Source organism: Aethalodelphis obliquidens, unplaced genomic scaffold (assembly GCF_003676395.1).
Source record: "Aethalodelphis obliquidens isolate GAN/ISIS:26980383/991018 unplaced genomic scaffold, ASM367639v1 scaffold65, whole genome shotgun sequence".
NCBI classification, from domain to species: domain Eukaryota; kingdom Metazoa; phylum Chordata; class Mammalia; order Artiodactyla; family Delphinidae; genus Aethalodelphis; species Aethalodelphis obliquidens.
The window spans coordinates 7987475-8007950 of NW_020838009.1; the positions used below are offsets into that span (position 1 = coordinate 7987475).

The 20476-nt window shown below is 43.6% G+C and overlaps 1 protein-coding gene and 1 long non-coding RNA gene across 4 annotated transcripts in view; one reads left to right on the forward strand and one right to left on the reverse strand.

Moving 5' to 3' along the window:
• SH3GL3 (SH3 domain containing GRB2 like 3, endophilin A3) overlaps nt 1-20476 on the reverse strand; it is a 285361-nt gene that overhangs the window by 221854 nt on the left and 43031 nt on the right. The gene's annotated exons all lie outside the window — the stretch shown is intronic.
• Nucleotides 976-3881, forward strand: LOC113610798 (uncharacterized). The gene is made up of 3 exons (XR_003429227.1): nt 976-1223; nt 2424-2522; nt 3467-3881. It is a non-coding gene; the product is annotated as an uncharacterized LOC113610798 (long non-coding RNA).

Sequence of the window (20476 nt, forward strand, 5' to 3'; positions counted from 1 at the left end):
CAGGCCCCAGCCCCGGGTCTCCTCTCCTTCCCTCCAACTTTCACCCCTTCAAACTAGAAGACGTTCATGATGTCCAGGATCTGCTCTACTCCTCCCATGAGGTTTTGCTACTTTCTCAGGAATCTGAGTCACCGCTTTCTTTCATTCTGTACCACTTACTCTCAGTCAGACAGAAATTCCTTGAAGTTTTCTGACATTTGCTTGGCACCCTTACCCAGCTTCTAGCATGAATGCAGACTTCCCCCATTTTTATGGCTCTTCTAGAACTTAATTTAGAGTTGTAAAGAAAGGCCATGTTACCCTAAAGACTGAGTGTCCCATTTTTTTTCTTGTTCAACCTTTCTTCAGTGAAGAATTTCAACTTTGAAACACAACTTCTTTTCCTGTTTGTGGTTGTGAGAGAAGGTAATATTGAACTTTTTTTTTTTTTTTTGCAAAATGTTCAAATTGGAGCCTCAGTCAAATCCTGCTCTGACCACACCCAGGGGAAATGGAGAAGCTGTAATGAACAGAACTGTCCCAGGGAAAAGAACACAGGAGGATGAAATGGGAATGGTTTCTCCTGGGTGATGCAGGGTCCGAGCAAGTCAGGGCTTCTGAAGGAGGCTGCCTTCAAGGGCTCTGACTTGCCTGCCCTGTGGGCCAAAGCCTGCTTTAGCCGCAAGTTTACTATGCAGAGACAGAAAAGGAAATTCATCAACAGAGATAATGTCATGTGTATGGCCACTGCCAAGAAGGAGAGCCAGAATCTCTCTCTGGTCGGGCTTCTCCTCGGCCTTTCCTTGTCACAAGGGTGGAGCCCAGCCAGGTGAACCAACCTGACCACCGCCCTGTGTGTGAGCCCGTGGCTGGCTTGTGGAAGCATGTCCTTGCAAGCATGTCCTCCTATGGTTCCTCCTCAGCCTGAATGAGGACGCCCACTGTCATCAAGCCAGGTTTGCAGGCAAAGTTCCTGTCCCACGCAGACACACAACTTGTAGCTTCCTTGGGAGGGTGGAGGGTGTGGGAAGTGACTCTTTCCAAACATTTCCATCTTATTTTCTCCTAGGATGCCCATCCAGGCAACCTGCATTGCATATGTTTTTTGAGGTCCAGAGGCTGGCAGGAAAAGGTTCTACGGGGGCCACACGAGGATGGAACCACAGAGCATCACTTAGGGCTCATCACTCTGGCTTAGACTCAAGGCCAACTAGGACTGCTGACCATACCTTGCTTACTGTCAGGTAGGCAATGGAGGGGAGGAATGTTGGCTGAGGACTGTTTTTTTGTTTGGCTGCACCACATAGCATGTGGGATTTTTAGTTCCCCGACCAGGGATCGAACCCATGCCCCCTGCAGTGGAAGTGCAGAGTCTTAACCGCCGGACTACCAGGGAAGTCCCAGCTGAGGACTTTTGATGTGCGGGAAACTTCCAAAGGACGAGGTTGAAGCCAACTAGCTGGGTGGTTCCAGGTGATTTTCTTTCACTCGCCCAGTCACAGTCTCAAGAGTAAAATGGGGACTGGACAAGACAATTTCTACAGCCCTTTATGGCTCTGACATTCTGAGATAGTACAGCGAAAATAAACTCAGCCAATTGCCTAAAAGTCTCTGTTCTCAGAGGAAATGGGGAAAGCTGGAACCTTTGGAAGTCCTCTTTCTCCTGCCAGGGCCATAGCACAGTGCCTGGAAGTGATATAAATCTCTTCTCCCATCTGTGGGGGCCCTGATGGAGTGAGCACCTTGCTTATGGTGCTAGGCATGGCCGTAAGGCTTGACATCGGCATGGAGTCCTGGGTGCCCGTTGCCTTGTACTGACAGGAAAGCCGAGGCTTACTTTAATTCAGGGACCATTCCTCACCTGCCACTACGTGTGAGGTACCATACGGAGGGCACTGAGAAGTAGAAAACACGTTCTCCACCCTCAAGGAGGTTTCTAGCTAATCTGAGCTTCTTTAGTTACTCAACACTCCTCCTTTTCCTTGTTTACTTCCAGGTCTTTGCCTATGATGTGCCCTCAGCCTAAAACACTCTCTCTTTATCCTTCTGTTGCTAGGCCTGCTGTCTGTAGCAATGCAGGTTGCATACTGCATAGCTCTAGATCTATGTATGCAGATGTAAATGGTGCCTTCAGAAATGTGCAGTGCATAGCCTGTACAATTGTACAGCATGGCTTTGACTGCCTTCTCCACCCCGTTTCTCCTATCTGGGGGTAGCTCATAGTCATCTCAGTTTTCAGCTTAGTCATTATGTTTCCTTCTTTCTTTCTGTCCTTCCTCCTTTCCTCTTTCCCTCCATCCCCTTCTCCCTGTCTCTCATAATTACTGAGCATCTACTATATGTCAGGACCTGTGCTAGGAGCTGGGTATATAGTTGTAACAAAACAGATAGGGTCCCTATTAAGCTTACATTCTTGTGAAGTAGTTATACTTTTCTTCCTCCAGGAAGTCTTCCCTGACTGCACCCATGATTGCCTCGGGTGCCTACTGACTGATGAATGGCTCTGACTTGGGAACCTTTTGCTGTAGAACACAGTGCCTCTGGTATGGAGAGAATCTGAGAGGGACAAGTGGGGTTGAAGAGACTAACCTGAAGCCCTAAACCTAACTGGGCTGGAGCTCCATCCCGTCCAGATTCCTGTCCTTGGGAGCACCCTGGGGCATCCGTGAAGATCAATAGTGAAGCAGCAATTAATATGAGGCCAAGGGCATGGCTCTTCCCTGCCAGGGAGGCCACAAAGTTCCAGAACATCTCAGGGAGGAATGAAGCACCACTCAGGCCTGCCTCCCGGGGCTGCGAAACAATCCTTAATGAATCCTCTGCAGGGGAGGGTGAAATCACCTGCAAGGAGGCAGCTCAGCCTCAGGTGTTCTCCAGGAGGCTTAAAATAGCGGGGCTCCCTCCACAAACACCTTCCAACACGGTTTAGGATGGTGAATGCCAGGAAACTAATGAATCTGAGCTTAGTGAATTAATTGTTGATGAAATAATGTGAAAAGTGTGCTTACTGTTCATCAGTCTCTACAGAAATTAATTAGCCCTGCTTGGCAGCAAGCAGGATCAAATTTTCAACTTAATTCATGAATTTGGCCAAATTGTCTATGGGAAGCCTTGCATGGAGGACCTTCCACAGCTGCTCCGTGTCCAGACAGGCCTTGCCTTTCATAGAAGACATGATTGCTTTAAGAGAGTCCCAACAAGAGGAGAGAGTGGTGGAGGAGGAGAGAGGTCTGATTGTGAAGCTCCAAGCAGACCCACGCCTCTCCAGGCCTCCTGTCTCAGCCCTCCCTGGTGAGTCCTTCATCTGAGGAAGGTCTGTTAGCTGAATTGAGGGGTGACGATTCAGAGCAACAGGGTTAACCGTCAGGCACGGTCTGACTTCACATTTAATTATTCTGAGCTCTGTGTGCCAACTCAAATTGCAGGATGATATGAAAGAAAAATAAATCTAATGAGAAGTGTATTTTTTTGGACTATTTTTAAATAGGGAGCAGAGAACTTCTCGGGCCTGGCGAGACCAATCTGAGGAACTGGCTGGCACGAGGCATGAATGAGCGCCTGGATGCCCGGTACTTGGGCACAGAACTGCTGGCTATTGAGTGTTCGGTCAGCTTTTGTCACCATGGGAGTCAGGCTCTCTCACTGCAGCCACTGCGAACAGGAATCCCCACCAGGCTTTCCCCGCTGAGCAGCAGAATCTGATGTAAACCTCTAAGCAGAGTGACTTGAGTGTCACCAGTCTCTGAAACATTTCCGAGAGAGAAGCGAGTGATTGAGCATCTATGTGTGTACATGCTTCTTTCTGTTGCTAAAACACCAGTTTTCTCATGGAAAAGCCTGTGAACCACTGAGTTAAAACAGGAGCAGATGGTGCTTTGTGACCACCTAGAGGGGTGGGATAGGGAGGGTGGGAGGGAGGCTCAAGCGGGAGGAGATATGGGGATATATGTATGCATAGAGCTGACTCACTTTGCTATACAGCAGAGACTAACACAACATTGTAAAGCAATTATACTCCAATAAAGATGTTAAAAAAAAAACAGGAGCAGAGGGTAAGAGGATGTGTTCCGATCTAACTGAACACTTCTGGCCAGTCTCAGGAGTCAGGAGAGGACAAGAGCCCCCAGGGTCATTTCTACTCCTTATACTTACTCAGTAATTCAAGCAATAACTAAGCAGGACTATTCTAGGCCTTGGGGATACAGCAGGGAACCAGGTAGTCAACGCCATGCTCCCATGAAGCTTATTTTCTATTATGAGCACAGACACAAGCTATCAGCATCTAGTTTCTGATTCTGCTAAAACTTAGACTTGTTAACATTTTATGACGGACCACTTTACTGAACTCCGAGTTCTATATTAGTTTCTGTTTTTAAAACAAAATGCACATTGCCTAGTAGACACGTACATTGTCACCTCCCTTGCATGCATGGCTGTTTAAATTCATACCTGTACTAATGCCCTCAAATTTAGTCCAAAAAGGTTGTGATCTTCTAAAGACTGCCAGAATCAGCAACCATTTTAGGACACAGTAAGCCAGGGGAGGAAGTCTGTTTGCCCGTGACATTGGCTGTTTGGAGGTGACCTTGGGTCCCTGAGAGGCACACCCTTGTAGGTTTATCAGGCCGCATGGAAGGACTCACTCGTGCACCAGATCCGCCACTATGGTCAGGAAGAGCATCTTAGAGGGAGAATGTTGGAGCCCGAGCAAGCGCCTACCTCCTCCCTGTAGGCATTTGCAGCTGCAACCCTTCCCTTTAGGAATTTGTGATGTTCTTACCAGCTCACTCCGTGACCTCAGGCTGTGTCTGCCCTTTGTTTACCTCTGTTCTCAAACTGCCAGATATATAATTCCATGATTCCCTCAGGTTGCTTCTTGGGAGAAGGTAGATTGCATAAACAAAGGTGTGTGTGGGGACAGCTCTAGCCCGAGAGCTAGGCAAAGCAGTCGGATGTGCTGGAAAACCAAGGCATGGTCTTCCTTCAGCCCAGCTCCCCTGCTAAACTGACAGTCACCGTTCCATAACAAATGTCCTTTGCTTTCTTGTCCTCAAGTCACCTGAACCACTATTCCTCCATCTTCTCAGACTGAATGCCTTTCAGGCCCTGCTCACACGCTAGCCCAGCTCTTGAGGGCTGCCCGGATGGTGTCCTCTGGAAGTAATTTCTTCCTCTTTTCTGGCCTCTCACGGCTCCTGAAATGCAGCCATTTGTGTATTATCTTGCCTGCACATTTCAAAGTCCTCAAAGGAAGACCCTGTGCATTCTTAACCAAATTGTCCCCTACAGTCTTCACACTGAAGAGGGACTCAGTATGTGTTTGTTTCTGTGTCTATTCCACCCTGGGAACATTTGAGGACAAATTACTGTTTACAGAAAATGGTGAGATTTAATGAAAGAGGTCTTAATGTTAAGTCCAATTGTGCTGAACATCCAAAATTTTTTCTTTGCTGAAAGCAAATAAGAAGAGTGATCCTCCTTGGCGTCCTACCGCCCAGAAATGTGACTTAGTAAGATCTCTCAATCTTCCCTCTCTTCCATTCTTTCTGCAGTTTATATATTACTCTGCCATAGATAACACAGACAAGGGGGTTGGCATTGAGAGCCAGAAGACCAGGGTTCAAATCCCAGCTGTGCCTCTTACTAGCTGAGGGATCCTGCACAAGCCATTGAATCCGCCTGAGCTTCATTTTGCTCCGCTGTGAACTGGAAATAATAATATCTGTGTTGCCTACCTCCAGTGTGGATGTGAAAGTTAAATGAGATGGTATAGGTGCCAGTGCTTTAAAATGGTTTACCCCAGTGCGTTCACCGTGTGAAAATCACCAAGCCGCACAGATAGAACATGTGTGTATCTATCATACTCCAGTAAAAGTTCTTTATAAGGTAACACTTTGTACAGACATTTCCAATTGTTTATATACTGTGTACTGAGGAAAAAGATGAAAGAAGGATTTAAAGTTGGCTGTAAGTCACTAACAGTCTTGAATTGATGTTGAGTTTGTAAGGGAACTAGCCATTTCGGTTCACTGAGACAACTTCACATTTTGTTAGTCATTACGTCATAATTCTCAGTGTTTTAGTTTTACCATAGTCAAATACAATAGAACCATCTTTTGGCAGTCTGGAGACTTGCATTTGAAGTAAAACGTAGGAGCTCTCTATGGAAAAATATATGATATAGAGAAGGATGAGTTCTCTCATTCATGCACATTTTATCTTTAAAATAATAACTGGGATATAAGGACTATTATAATTGCTTGGTGTTTTGTTTGCTTGTTTGTTTGTTTGCTTACCACTTTATACTCAGTGCCTTGAAGACTGTCCCCATTTACTTAAGAACTAAGGAGTTCGTGGGACACAGGACTTCTGGTGCTAAAACCAAGAACGTCCAGGACAAACTGAGATGGTTGGTCACCCTACTGGCACATGGAAGATGCTCAGATGTTGGTGGAAGGCAAGAAGACAGGCAAGAAATTCAGGAAGAGTGCAGCATTAGTGGTGAGCATCGCTGCCTTCCAGGACATTCAGGAATAACTTTTGGTACCACAAAACTCTCCTTTCCTTTAAGTTTTCTAAAAAGGTACCTTATGCGTGCATATTGTAAATGTTTTAACATTCATATTTAAAAGCCACTATTCTGCACTTTAAACGCCATTAGGGGATAAAACGGCCTTCTACAAAATGGTTAATGTTTGGAATTGCATTGCTCAGACCACAGGCAGATGTAAAGATGTGGAAGCTACAACTTTAGACACTATTGTCCTCATTCTTTCCTCCTGACTGCAGGATTTCATTCTAAAAAAGAACCATGGAAATGTTATTGTAGTCTTTATCACTGGACAATTAAATTCAAAATGCAGGATTAAGAGTGGGTGTTGTTTTCCCGGCCAAAGGCTTATAGGGCTGGAAGAGACCTCAGCAATCCCTCCAACCCCTTCTATTACCAATGGGAAAAGTCAGGCCAGAAAAAAGTTGGCAGCAGAGCCAGTCGAGGATGATCCTCCTGATTTCCTGTGCATCCCCCTTCCCCACGTTGCCTTTTCCTTTTACTTTGCTGCTCTTGGCCTCCTTGTCTTCATCTTATGGCATTTTTAATCAAATTATAAAATCAGATTTGAGGATTTCCTGTGCTTCCAGGACATGTGCACCTACCTCCAGTCTAAACCTGGTTGCTCTTATCTGACTCTGCCTCCCAAAGATTTCCAAAAAATTAGATACTGTATAGGTCGAATGAGGGTGACTAAGAATAATCAATATAAAAGCATTTTAGCCACTAATCTCCAATGAGCAGATACGGCATTATGTATTCTAATTTGGGGGTAAACACTGAAGAATGAGACCCTACAAACTGGCTGTCCTCTGACCCTGTGACTTTGACATGACTGTGGAAAGAGAAGCAAATTGAAGTGAAGTGAATATACAGGACAAGGGATGAGAACAGAGCAGAGAAGCCTGTGCTTTGTATAAGAGACCAGAAAGGTTAACACAGCAAACCTTAACTAGTCTCATCAAGATAAACAGATAGTAAATGCAAAATAACGACATGAGTGATGAAACAGAGGACACCACTATATGGACTGAATGTTTGTGGCCCTTAAAAGTCCTGTGTTGAAGCCCTAAACCCTAATGTATTGGTATTTGGAAGTAGGACGTTTAGGAGGTAATTAGGTTTAGATGAAGTCATGAGGGTGGGACCCCTCGATGGGATTAGTTTTCTTAATAAGAAGAGGAAGAGATATACCCCAGAGCTCACTTTCTCTCTGCCATGTAAGGGCTCAACAAGAAGGCAGCTGTCTGCAAGCCAGAAACAGGGTCCTCACCAGAAGCCAAATCCTGCCAGACCTTCAACCTCCAGAAGTCCAAATCTCAGTCTTCAGACTCCAGAACTGTGAGAAAATTAATTCCTCTTGTTTAAGCCACCCAGTCTATGGTATTTTGTTATGACAGCCCAAGCAGGCTAAAGCAACTACATTCACAACTCTCCCAACAGCCTGGCCTCTCAGCTCCTTAATCACTTGTTTCCTGTAATGTTGACCTCCATCCTACCTAAACCATGTACTCCCTGGACCAGGGACTCTCAACCTTGACTGCATATCAGACTCACCCAGGAAGCCTGGACTTCACCATAGCCCATTAGAATTAGAATATTTCTCAAGTTGGGACCTGTTATTTAAAAGTTCCCTGGGTGATTCCAATGTGCAGCCACAATCAAAATCCACTGAACTAAATACATTCAAGCACATTCAAATCAATAAAAAGAAAACCTCAGAAAATGGGGAAAGCATAAAAACAAGCAATTTACAGAAGAAATATAAATGGCTATTAAATATGTGGGGAAATGGTTAACTTGCTAATGATCAGGGAAATGTAAACATTTTTTTAAAAGATTGCTCTTGGGACTTCCCTGGTGGCAAAGTGGTTAAGAATCCACCTGCCAATGCAGGAGACACGGGTTCAATCCCTGGTCCGGGAAGATCCCACATGCCGCAGAGCAACTAAGCCTGTGCACCACGACTACAGAAGCCTGAGTACTCTAGGGCCTGGGTGCCGCAACTACTGAGCCCACATGCTGCAACTACTGAAGCCTGTGCACCTACAGCCCATGCTCTGCAACAAGAAAAGCCACCGCAATGAGAAGCCTGTGCACTGCAACGAAGAGTAGCCTCCGCTCGCCACAACAAGATAAAGCCCACATGCCACAACGAAGACCCAACACAGCCAAAAAAAATTTTTTTAATTAAAAAAAATTTTTTAAGTCTTTTAAAAAATTAAAAGATTGCTCTTTTGGCAAAAATCACAAAGACTGATAATATCCAATGTTAGTAAAAGCGAAGGGCATATTCTCAGAAAAATCTTCTAACATATCCTTAGATCCAGAAATTTCATTTCTGGTTATCTCTCCTATGAAAACAACCACATAAGTACATAAGTATCTACACAAGCGTACATAGAGCCAGTCTTTATAGCGCTATTTGTAATAGTGTAGAAATCCAATAATTATAGAATAGTTCAATAATTGGAGTACATCCTTACACGAAAAATTATTCAGCTACCAAAAGAATGGGGTAGAAGGATAAGTATTGACATGGAAGGATATGAATCTATACACACATACATGTTATCAATCATATGGGGGAAATAAAGCAAATTTCAGAATAATATGTCTGGTATAATCTCACACTTGTTAAAAAAATTATCACTACACATAGAGATACATGTACATTTATACATACATAGAAGACTGTCTTAAAGACCTTTCAACAGTAACTACCCTTAGGGGACTGGAAAGGAGTAAGGGGACTTTTGCGTTTTACTTTATATTTGCGGCTATTTTTACAATAAACACGTATGAACTATTCTTGTAATATAAATAGTCTGATATGAGCTCAAATGGAAGCTTTATAATGAAAAGTTTCCTGTGCCAGAAGGTTGCGGCCATTTCAGGGCCATGTCTTTATCATCACTTACCCTTAAAAATCTTTCAGGGAATCCCACAGCTAGCGGAAAGGGGCTGGGTTTTCAAGTTCTTTTTTAGAATTATTCTCCTCAGTTTTAGGAAAGACTGCTATGCCAGTGATTCATTGCTGGTACAGAAATACACAACCTGGCTATTTTGCGATCAATGTTTCAGTTATGTGGATGTTAGGAGAGTCTTCCACTGTTAAAGGATGAGGATGAAAATGAGACTGTAAATGTGGTCAGCAGCCAGAAAAAAAGCATATGAATATCACAGAGCTGGAGATCGGTGGTCAAAGCAAATCCAATGTCAGAAAAGGTAAAGAAAATACAGAGATGATGCTGGGTAGTAAATAGGTTTCATCTCACAAACAAACACAATTTATTGATTGTGATGTTTGGGAGTCAGGTCATGAAGCCCCTGAGGCTATATTGTGGCTCAACTGGAAAGTCCTCAAGATCAGTTGGTGATGTCTGCCATGGACCCAGGAAGGGAGAATGGAGACACAGGTAGTGCAGTAATAACAGGAAACAAGCATGAATTAAGAAATGCAGTGTTGATTTAACTTTTGCAACCTAGGGTTCATAACTATAATTAACAGAAATGAACGATTTCTACATGATCCGCACCATCTAGCATAATGGCGTAGACATGCAGATATTCGAGTTCTTGAAACAGCCACGTGCATCTTGAAGACACTGATCCGTGTTAAAATTCAATTTCAGTTCTCTTCATAAAGGGTTATTTGGAAGTTCTCATGAACCGGCTGATGAACACATTCATGGCTCTCTGTGCCACCTTAAACAATAAATATTTATTTTTACTGAGTCCAAACTACAAAAGAAAGTAGATGATAGAAATATAGTTTTCTCCAGAGAGGAGGGGATGGCGGTCTGGAATAGGTATGGAAAGTTCCCTTCAAAAACATTCTCCATAAGCTCTGCACCAGTTAGACTGACCTGGATGAAAATTCAGAAGTCCTTGGACAGAGTCAAACCTCATTCCAGACAATCCTTTGCTGATGTCAGTAACTAGAGAAGAGGCATTTTGACTGGGCAAAGAAGTAAGAAAGGATTCAGCCTATCACTTGGCAACCTCTGCCACCTCTTTTCTCCATTCCCTGCACTTGAAGCATGCCTTGCTTGCTGTTTCTTGACTCTGATGGATGTTCCTTGGTGCTTTCACAGGCTCCCACATCTTGGCATGTGCTTTTCCTTCTGCCTAGAATTCTTTCTGCTCTTTCTCTATTGACAACTTCTACTCACTCAACTTCTCAGCAAAGCCTTCCCCGATTCCCTCAAGTATGAAGGACCCGTTAGGAAGAACACTTACCTTGTTTTCCCCTAACAACTTTTCCCACTGTTTCCCAGATCCTTTCTTTTCCTTTCTTTCCTTTAATCACTGAGACTCTAGCATTTATTTATTTATTTATTCATTCATTCATTCATTTGGCTGCGCCAGGTCTTAGGTGTGGCACGCAGGATCTTTCGTTGCAGCATGCAGGCTTTCTAGTTGCCGCACGCGGGCTTAGTTGCCCCGCGGGATGTGGGATCTTAGTTCCCCGACCAGGGATCAAACCCACGTCCCCTGCACTGGAAGGTGGATTCTTAACCACTGGACCACCACGGAAGTCCTTCCAGATCCTTTCTTGATGCCTCTGCTTCATCCCTCATCAAGGTTGGATTAACACGAGTAGCTATGTGCAAGGAACACTTATCACCCTCTGGAGAAAGCAAGCCTCTCGATGGCAAGAACGTGTCTCCATCCTTGTATGCTTCCTGCACCTGCCTCCTCCTTATTATACTAAGTGTACGTTAGTGCAATAACCATAGACTTTCCTGATATGTGGGAACTCAAAAATATATCCTCAGCAAATGCAAGGGGCCTGCTATGGTTGGATTTCTCCGTAATCAAAGAAATTACAAGGGAAACATTTGATAGATTTAACTGTGTGAAAAAAATAATAATAAAAACTTAGAAAATAAAACACCATGGATTTTAAAAGAAAGCCATTTTAAAGTACATATGATACACTCAATTTAAAAAATAAAGACCTCTGTCAAATAAGTAGATATACAGCCAATTTGCATGGGAAATAAATGCTTTGAAAAAGTAAGTAAGGTAACTCAGCATAAGCACATAGCTATTAAAATTAGGACTGTAATGACTGATAGAATATCTTTATGAAGTAATGTTGAGTGAAAAAATATATACATATATATAGTTTACGATATCATAGGTAGAATTTATGCACAAAGAACACATCATAAGGGTACATCCCCCAGAATAAGAATTTTTAAAGTGGTGTGTTGGAAGAATGAGATTGTGGATAATTAATTCCTTGTCTTTATTACTGTTGGTTGTATAATAAGTAAAACTGGGGAGGAGGGACACAAAGTGAACAATCTCACTGAACATATTATCAGTTTACCATTGCCTGTGGTTTAGGCTCTTAATTGAATGATATTAAGAAGGCACTTCTTTCTGCCTGGGGTCAGTTTCCTCTTAATTTTTTTGAATTTTATATCCGCATATATATTTTTATGTATTTATTTATATTATTATTTCTTTGGTTGCGCTGGCTCCTTAGTTGTGGCATGAAAACTCTTAGTTGTGGCATGCATGTGGGATCCAGTTCCCTGACCAGGGATGGAACCCGGGCCCCCTGCATTGGGAGCACTCCAGTCTTAACCACTGCGTCACCAGGGAAGTCCCTCGCATATATTTTTAAGAGATAAAAATGCTCTGAAAAAGGATTTCTACTTCCAGCAATGGCAGACTAGCTTGTTGCCAGCTGACCTTCCTGTCAAAATCAAGTAGAAAAACTAGATAAATACGAAGGGAAATAAACCGTATTTGAAGTCATCTGAGATCTATGCAGGCAGCCGACCTGAGAGCAGGGAAGCACAGAGAGGTGAGCCTGCCGGAGGTGCCACTTTTCTCCTCAGGGCATTCGTCAATTATAAGGCAGCAGCTGAGACAGTGGGATCCCTGCAGAAAGCTGTGGAGGGGCAGCTGAGAAGCCAAACAGAGCTTTCAGCAGTCTCAAAAGGCTATGGTGAAACGAACAGTTGGGGACCACCTGAGGTAAACACCCCCCAGGCTTTCATTTGGAGCCCCTGTGGCTCTAGGAATTAAGGGAAAACCAGAGAGAGACTAGCACTCACGAAGACTAAAGCCCAGCTTTGCCTCATGGTAAGGGATATTAACATGCTTCTCCCAGTAGTAACTGATAGAAAAAGTGGACAAAAGATAAGCAATGATGTGGAAAGATCTTAATAAAGTTGATATGATTACAAGCGCACACACACTTTACCTAATAAATGCACTACTCTTTTTAAGTGTACATGGGAACATCTACCAAAATTGACCATATGATGCTGGGTCAAAAATTATGTCTCAAAAAATTTCAAAGTTTTGAAATTACACAGCATATGTTCCAAGATCACAGTACAATTACCTACACATCAATAACAAAATATAACTTTTAAAAACCCCAAATGGGGCTTCCCTGGTGGCGCAGTGGTTGGGAGTCCGCCTGCCGATGCAGGGGGCGCGGGTTCGTGCCCCGGTCCAGGAAGATCCCACGTGCCGCGGAGTGGCTGGGCCCGTGAGCCATGGCCGCTGAGCCTGCGCGTCCGGAGCCTGTGCTCCGCGGCGGGAGGGGCCGCAGCAGTGAGAGGCCCGTGTACCGCAAAAAAAACCCCAAATGTTTGGAAATTAAGTAATATACCTCTAAATAACCCATGGGTCAAAGGGGAAACCATAATGAAAATTGTAAAATATTTTAAATTAAATGATAATAAACATATGATATGACAATGTGTGGGATACAGCTAACACTAGGCTTAGAAGAAAATTTATGGCTTTAATACATATATTAGAAAAGCAGAAGGTCAATTACCTGAGTGTTTATCTTGGGAAGTTGGGAAAACCCAAATAAAGGAGAAGAAAGGAAATAATAAAGGTAAGAGCAGAAATTAATGAAATAAAGAGCAAAAGGACAGTTGAGTGGATCAACAAAGCCAAAAGCTGAGTGTATATAAAGAACAATAAATTGATAATCCCTTGGCAATACTAATCAAGAAGAAAAGAGAAAAAGCATAAATAACCAATAACAGGAATGAAAAAGGATACATCACTACAGTCCTCACAGGCATGAAACTTCTCAACAAGGGAATCTCTCAATCTAAATATATAAAATAATAATGCTAAATTTCAAAACATTTTATAATAGCAATTTTAAAATGGTAGAATTACTTGCAGATTCTACCAGCTTTCTTTCCTATTTTAAGATGGGACCCTGTATAAATAAATTTTCATGATCTCATTAACCCTGGCTTGACAAAATACTCAGTACAACTCTCACAAGCATAGAATGTCTGGTAAACTTGGAATTTCAGCAGTTAGATATTAGGAAAGATAGAAAATCTCCAGAATTATACAATCTAGAAGCTTGAGATGCTCAAGACAGTCTCTTACCTAGACCTCACCTTTAAGGTGAAATATACATGAAAATATTTGAGAAGAGAAGGTAGAACCCCAAACTTCCTCAATCACCAATTAAACTGTCAGTATAGCCTCATATGTATTTCGGGTGATAGCCTAAATGGCATTAAATCTTTACAGTGCTACATGATTTTGAACACCTCTGCAATTAGAACACAAAAGGAAACACAATGTTTAGATTTATAACCATTTTAAGAGCACTCATCATGGTTATGTTCCCAAGTTTTTATTAACCACCTTGTGATTATGAATTACAACCTATTACCATGCTGTTAATCTAAATGTTTACCTTGCTGGGACAGCAAAGCCCTCTAGATCAGTAACCATCTCTCGAATGTTTTTAAAAACTCGCCTTTTGTGTGAAAATGGCTGGACTAGCTCCCTTCTCACTTTGTGTTTTCCAGACCAGGGGCCTTGTTCTGAGGAAAACAATAAACAGATAAAATAGGTGAGCAGTATGGCAAGTTCAGGTCAAGAGCACTAGATTGAGAACACAGGAACCTGGTTGTCATTCTAATATGTAATTAATTTAGTTCTAAATGTAATGAACTGTGTGACTCTGGGTATGTCCCTTCCCCTAATGGGCTTCAGTTTCCCCATCTGAGAACTGATGTTGATGGTCCAGCTGATCTCTGAGGGAGGGGTCTACTTGGGCTAAGCAGCAGAGGCACATCGTCCGTTTACGGAGAAAGCCCCAGAGACTCATTCCCTAGGGCTGGCCCCAGGGAAAATGGGCTGCCCTTGTTGGCCCTGGACTTAGAGGGACAGATTGGAGGATATGAAAACAAGGCTCCTCTTCTTTGTGTTTAAACATCCTGCTGTGCAGGAATACCATCAAGTAACTCTAAAGCACCTCTCCCTTCCCCTTTCCTCCCCTCTCCCCCTGCCACCAGCCATTTATCTACTTGAGAATGCTAAGTCCAAGAGGTGAGGAGGGTGCCAGCTTGCCCTATAGTCTAAGAGGCATCTGTGTAAGTCGAGGTACTCCAGAGAAATAGAACCAATAGGATGTGTATGTATACATATAGAGAGAGATTTATTTTAAGGAACTGGCTCACAAAATTATGGAGACTGGCAAATCCAAAATCTTCAGGGTGGGCCAGCAAGCTAGAGACTCAGGGAAGAGCTGATGTTACAGCTCAAGTCCAAAGTTCTGCTGGCAGAATTCCTTCTTGATCAGTGTAGGTCAGACTTTGTTCTAATAAGGCCTTCAGCTGATTGGATGAGGCCCACACACAGTATGGAGGGCAATCTGATTTACTCAAAGTCCACTGATTTAACTGTGAATCTCATACAAAATTTCCCTCACAGAAACATCCAGAACAATGTTTGACCAAATACCTGGGCACTGTGGCCCAGCCTAACTGATACATGAAATTCACCATCACAAGTCGATCCCTTGTCGACTCAGCACCCATACACGTCTCCTTAAACGATAGTTAATCTCAGAACAAAGACAATAACAAGATCATACTTCCACCTAACATGACACCACTATCCTGTGAACAGCTGCAAACACACTAACCCTTTCCCCAGAAGAGGATGCAAACTCCTTGAATAATATTTACTCTTCTCCTTAATATCTCGTATCTTAAATACTGTGATGTAAAGTTAACCATACCTAATTTACACAGTGTTATATATCATTTATATCTCAACAGATCTGGGGAAAAAATTTTAAAACAGCCCTTAAATGCTATGATATAAAGTCAATACATCCATCTTATGCTACATGATACACACACACACATACATATATTCATAACAAAATAAGGGAGAAATACTCATTTCTGTACCTGGTTACCTGCTCATAGCTAGTTTTTATAACTACGTTCTCCACTAGGCATTCCATACGCCCTTTGCTTTTAGCAAACACCTCAGCTGGTCATGATTCTTTACCTGGTGGGTAAAGAACCCTGAAGGGTCTGAGCCATTAGTAGTCCTACTTGGATTAGGTTTTCCATTGATCTTAATCACAGGGCATGGTAACACTAATAGATGCCCTAAGGCATCTCCTATATTCCAAACACTCTCTTCCTTACACCCATTGTGGAGTAGTTGTCCAATTTCCGTAGTTGTCCAATTTCCCTTTGATAGTCAGAATCAATCACCCCACCCAACACAGTAACTCCCTTCTTTGCTTGTTGACTTAAAGCCATAAGGAGCCCAAAGTGGATGGGTGGCACTCTTAACTTCCAGTCCAATGGAATCATCATGTCTCCTGGTGGAAGAATTCTTCCCTTTTAGAACAAAGACCTCTAGGCCAGCAGAGCACAGCATCATGGAGACAGGAAGCAAAAATCTTGCTAGTGGGTCACTAGGGGTAATAATGGTTCCCCTCCCATTTCCACCCCTGGATTCCTTGACCCACGAATCCTGGCTATCGAGAAACAGTACCACAAATCAAATGTTGATTCAGAGCATATACGGCCTCCTGGAGAACCCTGTCCCAACCCTGCAAGGTATCGCCGTCTAGCTGGTGCTATAACTTAGTTTGCAAAAAGCCATTCCACCATGCTATCAAGCCAACTGCTTCAGGATGGTGGGTAACATGATAAGACCAGCAAATCCCATGATCAAGAGCCCACTGTTACACCTCATTTGCTATCAGGTGAGTTCCTTGATCAGAAACAATACTGTGTGCGATACCATGACAGTGGATAAGGCATCCTAAAAGTCCATGGATGGTAGTTTTGACAGACGCACTGCATATAGGGAAGGCAAATCCATATCCAGAGTTAGTGTCTGTTCCAGTGAGAACAAAATGCTACTGCCTACAAGACAATATCCAAACACACAAGGCCACCCCAATTCCTGCCCCTGCTTACTTCTCCAGCCTCATCTGTCATCACTGCACCCCCCCAAATTCCCTGATGGAGCCCCCAGAGACACTTCTTTCCCAACTTTGCCATGATCTTTAATAACTCTGCATCTTCACCCACCCATTCACTGACTCATTTGTTCATAGATTCATTGAGTCATTAAGTATCCATTGGGGAGCAGGTCAACAAGGTCTTTGCAGATATGTGTTAAATAAGTTAATGCTCTAATGAGATGGCTGGTATGATAGGGAATGTAGTCAGTGCTAGGACAGGAGAAAAAAGTGCCTAATCCACAGGGTAGATGAAGACACCCTGAGGACGAGACATTTCAATTGAGACCTGAAGAATGCATAGGCATCAGCCTGGTGAAAGAAGTCAGAAGGGTGTTCTGCCAGAGGGGGCAGAATATGTGAAATCCTGGCAGTGAGAGTTGCTGTGACAGAGCAACGGGAGGAGGGGGAGGGGGAGGAGGAGGGGAATGGAACTGGGAGACACCCAGAGGCTGATGCAATATTCTGAGCAGGAGATGATGAAGGCTTGAGATACATGGATGGATTGTAGAGATATCTAGTAGAAGAAACAGAACTTGGTGAATGATTGGCAGTGGAGAGTTGAGAGAATGCAAGAATATTTCCAGGTTTCTGGCGTAGGCAACTAGGAAGAGAGTATCACTAGCTACTGAGATGTTCACTATTTATCCCCAGACCCTGGGAAATATTTGTTGACTAAATCAATGAGTCAATGGAAGAATGAGAATAGTTGGGAAGGAAGATGAGATGACGCCTTTGGTTTTGGATACGGTGGTTGTAAGGCACCTGTGGGATATCTGAGTGGAGATGTCCAGGAGGTCATATTGCGTATGCAGGTCTGAGCTCTAGAGAGAAGTCTGGGCAGAGCCTTTGCACGTGCTATTCTGTCTGTAAAGTGGGAATAACAGTGTCTCCTCTGATCCCCACAAGAATCAAATGAGGGAAGAGGGCTTCCCTGGTGGCTCAGTGGTTGAGAGTCTGCCTGCCGATGCAAGGGACACGGGTTCGTGCCCTGGTCCGGGAAGATCCCACATGCCGCGGAGCGGCCGGGCCCGTGAGCCATGGCCGCTGAGCCTGCGCGTCCGGAGCCTGTGCTCCGCAATGGGAGAGGCCACAACAGTGAGAGGCCCGTGTACTGAAAAAAAAAAAAAAAAAAAAAATGAGGGAAGAAGTGGTGCTTGGAAGAAATCATATGCTGGAAGAAACGGTTTAGACTTGAAATCAGACAGACCTGGTTTTAATCTGTGCTTGTGTCTGTATAAGCTGTGTGTCCTTGGGTAAGTCACTTAATATCTCTGAGTCTTGAGTTTTCATCCACAAAATGGAGTTGATACCACCCCTCCCTTCAGGTTACCTTGAAGCTTAGCTCGGCTAAGGATAGGGAGCTCCCTTTATACCTGGTGCTGTGAAAGGGCTCAGTATGGCAGCCATCCCTGCTATTGTCTTTTACATTGTGTTCGTAATGCCCTTAGTCCTTGTCATTTCTTTTTTTTTTTAATTTAATTTATTTTATTTTATTGGCCGTGCCATGTGGCATGTGGGATCTTAGTTCCCTGACCAGAGATCAAACCCAGGCCCCCTGCAGTGGAAGCATGGAGTCTTACCCACTGGACCACCAGGGAAGTCCCTAGTCCTTGTCATTTCTAATTACTTTGAAGAGGTGTGACTTTGAGTCCCTCTTTCCTCCACCCACTCAAAAGGTCAGATGTGCGTCTCTGTCTCATGGGTCTTCCCACCTTTCTCCCTCACAACATAGTTCTATACCGTGGCTTCTCCATATAACTAGACCAAAAACATAGTAAAAGTCCGTGTCAGTTTCATGTGGAATGTCAGCTTCCTGTGGCCAGCTCCACAGAACCAAAGGCATTCCAAGCTCAGGTTCTAAAGCCAGTAAGAACTACTTTCAAACACCCACCTTGCAGCTGGGTAACCTTGGGCACCTTGTTTAACCTCTCTGAACCTCTGGTTTCCTTATCTGTATAATTAGAATAATATTAGTGCCTGCCTCACAGACTTGCATGAAGGAACAAAGAAGGCTGTGGGAAAGCAGTTTATCAAGGAATCTCAGTGCACTGGGGTGAATGAATAAGATTGATTTATTTATTGAAAACTTGCCATTATTAGTCATGGTCTGTCAAACCCTCTTTTCCTATTGGATAATAGCACCCTTGATGATATTTCATTCTGGTTCCAATATAACTTCTTGGCTACTTTTTGTTCATCCATTTTTCTGTTATTGTTGCTTTGAAAACAGTCTTGTTTCATTTCATAAGATTTAGTCTTGTTCAATGAAAGATGACGGATTCTGGATCCAGCTGCCTTGGTTGTAATCCCAACTCTACAATTACTAGCTGGGAACTTTGGGCAAGTTACTAAACCTCTCTGTGCCCCCATTTTCCTCATCTGTAAAATGGGAATAATGATAGTACCTACCTCATAGGATTGTTGCCACGGTTAAATGAAATCAAAGCCCTAGAAGAGTGCCAGGCACACAAAGTGTGTCAGTTTTGCTATTATTATACCCAACTCAAAGACCCTCCCCTTCTCTTCTCCAGGCAAGGCTAGATCTGTGGCTTTGTCTGAGTTCTGTGGTCTCTCTCATCAGCCTTCCCTCTCCATCTTTCCAAAATAAGACCAACATTGGGGCCTGGAGGAATAAGTAAAAGATAGCTATTGTCCCACTTGCCCCAGCCAGGGAGACCTTCTTTCCTACACAGCAGTAATACACTACACATGGGCTTGATGCTGGCAGGTAGTGCATTCAATAGGCCTGCAAAGGAGGGCTCCCTCCCGGGCACCTCCCAGAGCCACTGATGATCCCTTTAGACTCTTGGCGTGTATATTCCTGCCCCAGTTCACAGCATCCTGTGACATACTTCTGATGTCCCATTCAGGAGTGGTCACTGGCTCCCAAACTCACCTACCCTCAGCCCCCAACTATTAAACCCATGGACCTGTGCAGAATCGATTTTATGTTCCACCTGGGACTGAAACTCCAAGGCCAGAGGCCAAGGAGTGGGGAGGTAAGTCCTTTCCCCTCTCTACCCATAGCCCCCACCATGCAGCTCACCCCACGGGCCCTCTCCCACACCTGGGCACTGCTGTATCAGGCTGTGTCAAGGGCTCATTGGTTCCTGACTGAGCCAGGACTCCATCAAACCCACATCCCACCAATTTGACAAGGGTTTCCCCTGAGGCATCCCTCCCTTGGCTTCAAAGAGAGAAATAGCCCTTTCCACTCCCCTGACAGGCTAAGTCTGTCCTCCTCCAGGCCTCCTCTTCTAGCCAGTGTTGAGAGGCTGGGGCTGGTAGGGTGATGCCCACACTTTCTGCAGAGGTGGTTTCCCCAGCATCCCTATGCCACAGTTCCCCAACCCCAGAATGCAGGCTCCTTGATCCCTTTGTTTCTTAGCTGTAGGCTTTGGTCACCAATTCAGGCACATGATAATCACACCATCCTGTGAAATTTTTTTTTTTTAAAGAGAATTTGCACATTGCTCTCAAAATATATTTGAAAGAGTGAATGAAAAACAGGCATATTACAAACCAATATTATAAATATAATAATAAAGTTATAAACTAAGTGACAATAACTAATGCAATAATAAAAATATGAAATTATTATAAATATAATTTTATAAATAATATTTAAGGGACTTCCCTGGTGGTCCAGTGGT